Below are 9,016 nucleotides of genomic sequence, written 5' to 3'. Positions count from 1 at the left end.
GCTGCCACTCACCGAGAGAAGACAGCAACATTATGGCGGTAACCGAAGAAGAAATAAGACACCACTGGACTGCAACCAAAGATAAAAAACAAGCCGTGACGTGAGCCAGCCTCGGCTCAGGGACCTCTGTCCATCTCAACGCCATACCAAAAATGACAGTCATTCAGGGTAATGCAGAAACACGATTCATAGCTCAACATAATGCAACGTCATACATTAGTAGTTCATGCTTTCGGACATGACACCACTTCAAATGCAGCCATTCGTGTTGTAGTGCTAATGGTTGCCTACATGTAGGACAATAATACCCTAATTCAGCAGCAGCTAGTCTCCAACAAATTGTGCAGGATGACAAAGATTGTTGCAGAGAGCTCATCACTTGTTCCTACATGGCAGGCACAGATGTGAAGAGATTATGAAGTACATACATTCTCCAGTATGTGGCTGTGGCGACTATGGCACACTAATTCAAATAGTATTTGTTTCCTTCTGTTTGTGGCTTCAGACGCCACCCCTCCCCCCCCCCCCCAAATGACATTATGTTAAGTCATTGCTGTTGGATGTATGACACCATCAGTGCCCTTGACATGTGCAGGTATGACATCACCAATGATCTTAAATGCATGATGTCATCATGTTAAGATTTTCAATCATTAAATATGCTCAGCTGCAGGGATTTTAAAAATTAGAGACATCAATGAAGGGCAAATTTAAACACACACAATAAACATTTGAAAATTGGAGGGGTTCATAAAAATTGCACATTTTTCCAAAGAAATACAGCGTGCACGCACACATACACACACACACACACACACACACACACAAACACAGGTTTACGTCAAATACTATAGCCTCAGCAATAAATTTCATTTCATTTATGCTTCACCCATTTCCATACTTACATACTGTACTGTTGTAACAGTAAATTTCATCTCTCTCTCTCCTTCTCTCTCTCTCCTTCTCTCTCTCTCTCTCTCTCTCTCTCTCTCTCTCTCTCTCTCCCTCTCTCTCTCTCTCTCTCCCTCTCCCTCTCTCTCTCTTTCTCTCTTTTGTTTTCACACTACACAAATGTTTATATCAAACACTGTACTATCTCTTCATCACTTCATCAGTACCAAACAGAGGGAACGGGAAAGAAATAAAGACTGAAACAAGGAAATAGTCCACATAAAAAGTTTATTATAAAAAGATATATTAAAGGAAAGTTGGATCCACAGTTGGATAATTGTGCATACTTACATACAACAAGTAATATTCAGAGTATAACTGTGTAATACTTTTTGCAGTACTTTCACACTATGAAATTCTCTATTATCGGTATAATCAATTAGTTATACTGAAAGAATCACTTTTATGCTACCGTACACAGTGGAAGCAAACAGATTCAATACACATTTTTAATCACCTTTGCAACTTTTTAGAATACCATCAATTGTAAACAGATGATTGTTATTGCATTTTGTGAGTAAGGTGAGAATACTGCAAAAACATCAACTGCTTTTTTTAAGTATAACATTTATTTTAAAACCAAAAAAGGATGACAACACCATGAGTGAATAACCTACACCACTCAATACTCCAAGTGAACCCCATAGCAAATATAATGACATATACCAAGCAACTTTCAAACATTATTCATACATATAGACACCTATATAACAACATTTAAAACACTGATACTTTCACATTCTCTCACAATGTTTTATATATGTATATACCAATATACATATATAACCAACAAGTTCCGTATATACCAATATACATATATAACCAACAAGTTCCCTCCTTGTCTGTAACTTTGTAAATGACAACCCTTTTGTCAAAATATCTGCTGCCTGTCTGTTGGCTAATGTGTAATCCATTTTAACATTCTTCTCTTTAACTAGTTGTCAAATGTAACTACATCTTGTCTCTGTGTGTTTTGCTTATTTATGAAATCGTGATCTGCTAATAAATTTGATAGCATTTTGGTTACTCATTTGAAAAATAGGAGCTGAGGACTCAACAGCTGCAATTTCTTTCAGAAGTTGATCTAACAACACAAGTGATTTGAAAGCTTCACTTACTGCCACATATTCAGCCTCTATTGAAGAAAGAGCAGCATACTATTGTAATATACCTTTTTACTCAATTGGCCCTCTGTAAGTAGGATGGATGCCGGCCGCGGTGGTCTAGCGGTTCTGGCGCTGCAGTCCGGAACCGCAGGACTGCTACGGTCGCAGGTTCGAATCCTGCCTGGGGCATGGGTGTGTGTGATGTCCTTAGGTTAGTTAGGTTTAAGTAGTTCTAAGTTCTAGGGGACTTATGACCTAAGATGTTGAGTCCCATAGTGCTCAGAGCCATTTGAACCATTTTTTTTTGTAAGTAGGATGCCACTTATTGATCCTCTTGTGCTTCTGTCCCACCACGATAAACATAACTATATGCTTCAGGTTTACAGTTTCCATTCTTCTCAAACTTAGTACCATCCATAATCGCTGAGTTACCTGAATATTCCTTTGAACAATCCAGAATATGACTGTTGTTGGTAGGTCTCGAACTCTCAATGCAATATTAGAAGCATATGATAAATCTGGTCTTGTAGCTTGTGTTACATATATCAGACTTCCAGCCATTTTGCGAAACTTTTCACTATTATCAAAAGGAGGTGACTCACTCGATATCAATCCTTATTCAGTGGGTAAAGATTATAGTTTTACGTTCATCATACTGTATTTCTCTAAAATTCTCTTCACTTATGTAAGCTGATTTCTTTGAATACAGCTCTCAAACTTCTTGATTTGTAAGTCCAAGAAGCACTTTTCCATAGTGATCTGGAAACGTTTATCCAGCTGTTCAATAAACTTAATTGTTGCATCAATAGAGCCCATAGCCAATCCATCATCAACATAAAACAGCAGTAGCAGGTTTTCGCCACAGAAAATGCATGGATCTGAACAGCTCTCCCATAAATTACATTCAGTAATAAATTCAACAAGATATTCATACCAGCAATTTAAGGCTTGCTTTAAACCATGCAGACTCTTCAGTAATTTATATATGTATCCTGCAACACTGTCATAGTCCTCATACATGTACATTTCCTCCTTAAAAACAACTTTGACAAACGCTGCTCTTCTATTGTATTGCCTTATACACCAGTCACATTGAATTTCAACACTCAACAGGACTCTCATCATCTCAGATCTTGCAACAGGGCTAAATCTGTCAACATAATCTATTCCAAAACGTTGAGTAAATCATTTTGCCGCCATTCAAGCCTTATATCGAACCACTTTATTATTTGCCCTTAATTTTGTAGCACAGACCCATTAATCTTAAATTACCTTCTTTGTTTCAGTATTGTAAACTAGCTCCGATGTTTCATTTTTTTTCCCAGAGGATTCATCCTGTCCTCCATTGCTTTCTTCCATTCTTCCGAATTTTATGACTCCACTTCATATTTGTGTGCCTCACAAGGATTCATTCTTGGTTAAGGAGCTGAATCATCATAGTAACGTGATGGTTTCTTTTTCAGATTTCGCCGTTCACGTAAATTGTGCTTTCTTTGTCTTTTTTTCTTGCTTCCAAGTTGCTCTGAGCTTGTCCCTTAGTATCACACTAATGATTGCTAACCCTTTCGTCACTTACTGCTGCATCTTTGTTCACACAATCCCATTGACTACCCTCTTTGAAATCAGCATTTTCACATTCATTTTCTGTAGCATTTTTATTTTTATCCGCTATATCAACAACACTTTTAGATTCTTGAGTAAGTAGTTCCTCTAACTACTTGCATTGAATTTTAGGCCTATGCATAGATAGATGCACGTTTTTTAGGAAAATAAGTTCGCTATCCACAAACCATAGCCAACAACATGTCCTTTTGAAGATTTGGCGTTAAACTTCATCTGCTTTTGTGTAGGAATACAAGTATAGCATTCTGTTCTATGTATCACCAAATTATCTAAACGATATTCTTTCTTCAAAAATGTTTCAGTTGGAGCTTTACCATTAATTTTCGTCAGACCAGTTCGATTTACAGTATATATTGCAGCCAGAATAGCCTCATCCAACAGTGCTTTTGTTAGTTTTTCAATCTGCTGTGTTTCGTCAGGCATTGTTTCATCTTTCGAGCTTTTCTAACGAAAACTTATCCTCGAAACGGGCTACAACTGCCGCAAGAAAATATAATGGGATGTTAGAGACGGATTTCAAAGAATATTAATACACAGATATATAAAACGACGCCCAGGTATGTATTTACTCCAACTCTATTAGCCCATCTCCCCCTTCCCCCTGTCATTGTCCATCTCCTCCACCCACTTCTCTGTCCATCTCCTTTTCCCTCTCTCTGACCACCACCTCCATCTGCCACTGTATATCTCCTTCCGTTCGTCTCTCTGTTCATCTGCTACCCCCTTCTCTTTGTCCATCTGCTTCACCCCACTCTTTCCATCCATCTTCTGCTGCCCCTATTGTCCATCTGCCTCTTAGCTCTCCGTCCATCCCCCCCCCCCCCCACTCTCCCCCTTCCTCATACACACTGAAGCTCCTCCTGTGCTTTTATGCCACCCTCCATTTGTCCACCTCTTCTTCTCGCTCTCTCCCTCCTCTCTTTGTACAACTCTAATTCCCTTTCTCTGTTTCTTGCTTCTCTCATTCACTGTGTCAATTTCCTCCTCTCTCACATCTATATCCATGTCCTCCTTCCCCCTCTCTGCCTGTCCATGTCCTTCTCCCCTTCTTTGCCTGCCCATCCATTCCTCTGCCTTCTCTCTCCATGTTAGCGTCCCCTTACCGTAGTATTTCTTACCAGATGGTAACATGTGTACCATATTTGGTTGAAATCGATCCGAGTATTTAGGAGGAGCTTTCTTACTTGCAGCTGTGCCAGAGTACGCACATGTCCCATATATTTCACATTCCTTTAACATATTTATTCATACACATATTTCCCTTGTATCTAATGCGAAATTCATCCTGCAGTTTCGATTTCATACAGATCAATTTCTATGATGTCATGTCTCCTTGACAATGAAACTACAATGGCATAATTCTGTAGGTGCATTCAGTGGTATGTTTTTATACTGCATGTGAAATGTGTTGCCGGTAGAATTAGTAGTAAAAACGTAATAAATTAAAAGTCATGCATGATGCGGTATTTTTTCATTCATCTCAGTGTATATGGAGTAATATCTCCTGATCTACAAGTTGTACCATGATATAATTTTGCAGCTACATTCAGTGACATATGTGGATAATGACCGAAATTTGTCGTGAATAGAGCTACTAGCAGAAAAGTAATAAATTTAAGCGTCATGCGTGAAGCAGCAGTCTTTCACGTATCTCAGTAATTATGACGTCATATCTCCTGAACAATGTGCCCTACAGTTATATGATTTTGCTAGCACATATACAGGGTGAGTCACCTAACATTACCGCTGGATATATTTCGTAAACCACATCAAATACTGACGAATCGATTCCACAGACCGAACGTGAAGAGAGGGGCTAGTGTAATTAGTTACTACAAACCATAAAAAAATGGACGGAAAAATGTTTTTTAACACAAACCTACGTTTTTTTTAAATGGAACCCCGTTAATTTTGTAAGCACATCTGAAAATATAAACAAATACGTAATCAGTGCCGTTTGTTGCATTGTAGAATGTTAATTACATTCGGATATATTGTAACCTAAAGTTGACGCTTGAGTACCACTCCTCCGGTGTTCGATCGCATGTATCGGAGAGCACCGAATTACGTAGGGATCCAAAGGGAACGGTGATGATCCTTAGGTACAGAAGAGACTGGAACAGCACATTACGTCCACATGCTAACACCTTTTTATTGGCCTTTTTCACTGACGCACATGTACATTACCATGAGGGGTGAGGTACACGTACACACGTGGTTTCCGTTTTCAATTACGGAGTGGAATAGAGTGTGTCCCGACATGTCAGGCCAATAGATGTTCAATGTGGCGGCCATCATTTGCTGCACACAACTGCAATCTCTGGCGTAATGAATGTCGTACACGCCGCAGTACATCTGGTGTAATGTCGCCGCAGGCTGCCACAATACGTTGTTTCATATCCTCTGGGGTTGTAGGCACACATTCTTCTTTAACGTACCCCACAGAAAGAAGTCCAAAGGTGTAAGATCAGGAGAACGGGCTGGCCAATTTATGCGTCCTCCACGTCCTATGAAACGCCCGTCGAACATCCTGTCAAGGGTCAGCCTAGTGTTAATTGTGGAATGTGCAGGTGCATCATGCTGATACCACATACGTCGACGCGTTTCCAGTGGGACATTTTCGAGCAACGTTGGCAGATCATTCTGTAGAAACGCGATGTATGTTGCAGCTGTTTGGGCTCCTGCAATGAAGTGAGGACAATGTTTCAAGCGTCAACTTTAGGTTACAATATCTCCGGATGTAATTAACATTTTGCAATGCAACAAACGGCACTGATTACGTATTTGTTTATATGTTGAGATGTGCTAAGAAAACTAACGTGGTTCCACTTAAAAAAAGGTAGGTTTGTGTTAAAAAACATACTTCCGTGCATTTCTGTATAGTTTGTATTAAACAATTACACTAGCCCCTCTCCGCACGTTCGGTCTGTGGAATCAGTTCGTCAGTATTTGATGTGGTTTACGAAATATATCCAGCGGTAAAGGTTAGGTTGGTTGGTTGGTTTGGGGAAGGAGACCAGACAGCGTGGTCATCGGTCTCATCGGATTAGGGAAGGATTGGGAAGGAAGTCGGCCGTGCCCTTTCAGAGGAACCATCCCGGCATTTGCCTGGAGGGATTTAGGGAAATCACGGAAAACCTAAATCAGGATGGCCGGACGCGGGATTGAACCGTCGTCCTCCCGAATGCGAGTCCAGTGTAAAGGGTAGGTGACTCACCCTATATATATATATATATATATATATATATATATATATATATATATATATATATATATAAGTACTATACGCAAAATTTATCGTGAAAAAATTTATAGCAAAGAAATAATAAATTAAAAAGTAATGTGTGATGCAGTAAAACTGCAGCAACAGCGAGAATGTAGTAAGCGATAAACATTTTTGCTTCCATCATTTTGTGAAGGTTGTCAGCAAGAAAAGTTTTCGAAAAAGTCTGAAATTACATGTTAAGTTTTATTCAAGCCACGTAGTGCTCTCATTCTCAAATACTGAATGAATAGAGCCTGGGAATTCGTGCGTTGTGAGCTACAGTACTTGTTCGCCCCCAACTCCGTTCCACTGATGGATAGGTGGTTCTGACTCCCACAGCGATTCTCTCCAGACAGTGATATACATACCAAGCTTGATTGAAACCGATCTATTAGTTTAGGAGGAGATATGGAACTATGCACATCAAACCATTTTTATTACATGTGGGGATATTATTGCCAGGAGAATCAATTTCATTTTTCAACAGACGCGATATCGCATCACGAAATTTGTTTCGTCGTTATCAGCAGTTGTCCTCATTGAAGAACCAGCCATTACTGCTTTTCCTACTTTGCTGTATGTTTCTTTTGATTCTGTGATTCTGTTTGCCCTATTTTTTTACATTTTTCTTCACAACGAATATCTGGTTGTTATGCAACAAACTGTAGCAACTGAACTCATCATTTTTCACTCGACAAATTGCATCAATGCTCGTGTGCAGATGTCAGTAAAACTAATCATGACTAAGTAAGTTGGGGCTTGTTTCGACAAGCTGCCACAAGCAAAAACGAGTTGAGAATTATAAAGTCAGGACTCTGCAATACATATTATAATGTTGATGCCTCATAGTGTAAGCATTACAGGGAGATAAGAGAAATTTAGTGTGGTGTGTAAATCAAATGAGACGCTGACGAGGCAGATGTGGGAATTTTGTACGTAATATTATTTTCCAGCTGAATCAGCGAGTGGTTGGAGGGGAGGGGTTCTCCCTAGAATTTTTGTCTATTGTGTAAATTCCTGTAATGTGTTATCGTGTAGTTGTAACATGGGTTAACCGTTACAGTTCTTACAGTACTGCTGTAACATAACTATTGTTACAGTTATTATACTGTACAATTGCTGATCATAGGTTAACTGTTACAGTTATTACAATGAAATGAACACCCTTATCTGCTTACAGGCGTTGACATACGTCAACGGGGACAGATGAAAATGTGTGCCCCGACCGGGACTCAAACCCGGGATCTCCTGCTTACATGGCAGACGTTCTATCCATCTGAGCCACCGAGGACACAGAGAATAGCGCGACTGCAGGGATTTATCTCTGACACGCCTCCCGCGAAACCCACATTCTCAACGTATTGTCCCGCACTACATTCGTAGTGCCCCCGCCCATTATATTCATTACTCGCGGCGCGTTGCCGATTCCCGTAAGACATGTTCGAAAGAACAGATACCATCTTAGTAAATATACAGTTAAGGCTCACCGGCCACTTGACCATCTTCTTCATCTGTGCGAATGCACAAACAGTGCCAGAACTCTTACGGGAATCGGCAACGCGCCGCGAGTAATGGGTGTAATGGGCCGGGGCACTACGAATGTAGTGCGGGACAATACGTTGAGAATGTGGGTTTCGCGGGAGGCGTGTCAGAGATAAATCCCTGCAGTCGCGCTATCCTCTGTGTCCTCGGTGGCTCAGATGGATAGAGCGTCTGCCATGTAAGCAGGAGATCCCGGGTTTGAGTCCCGGTCGGGGCACACATTTTCATCTGCCTCCGTTGACGTATGTCAACGCCTGTAAGCACCTAAGAGTGTTCATTTCATTGTAATTTCATTCTAACGAGCTGCTTGGTCACCGATGGTATCTGTTCTTTCGGACATGTGCGAAAGAACAGATACCATCTTAGTAAATATATGTTACAGTTATGTGATGTATTGTTTGAAAAATAATTTAAGTCTTTCAGGTGCTTTTGAGCATAGCCCAGATGGGGCTAAACTGCGTTTGGCTCTTTCATTTTAATGGTGGCAAAATCCTAGGCTGTTATTGTATTATTGGAGGAGATGGGAGGG

The 9,016-nt window shown here is 40.2% G+C and overlaps 1 non-coding gene across 1 annotated transcript; it reads left to right on the top strand.

Annotated features, from left to right (window-relative positions):
- Window positions 1-8,630: 8,630 nt before the first annotated feature.
- On the top strand, window positions 8,631-8,704 carry Trnat-ugu (transfer RNA threonine (anticodon UGU)). Its single transcript has one exon. It is a non-coding gene; the product is annotated as a tRNA-Thr (tRNA).
- The last annotated feature ends 312 nt before the right edge of the window (window positions 8,705-9,016 follow it).

The sequence above is a fragment of the Schistocerca cancellata genome, chromosome 8 (genome assembly GCF_023864275.1).
Source record: "Schistocerca cancellata isolate TAMUIC-IGC-003103 chromosome 8, iqSchCanc2.1, whole genome shotgun sequence".
Classification (NCBI taxonomy): domain Eukaryota; kingdom Metazoa; phylum Arthropoda; class Insecta; order Orthoptera; family Acrididae; genus Schistocerca; species Schistocerca cancellata.
This window is presented reverse-complemented; position numbering and strand designations above follow the sequence as displayed.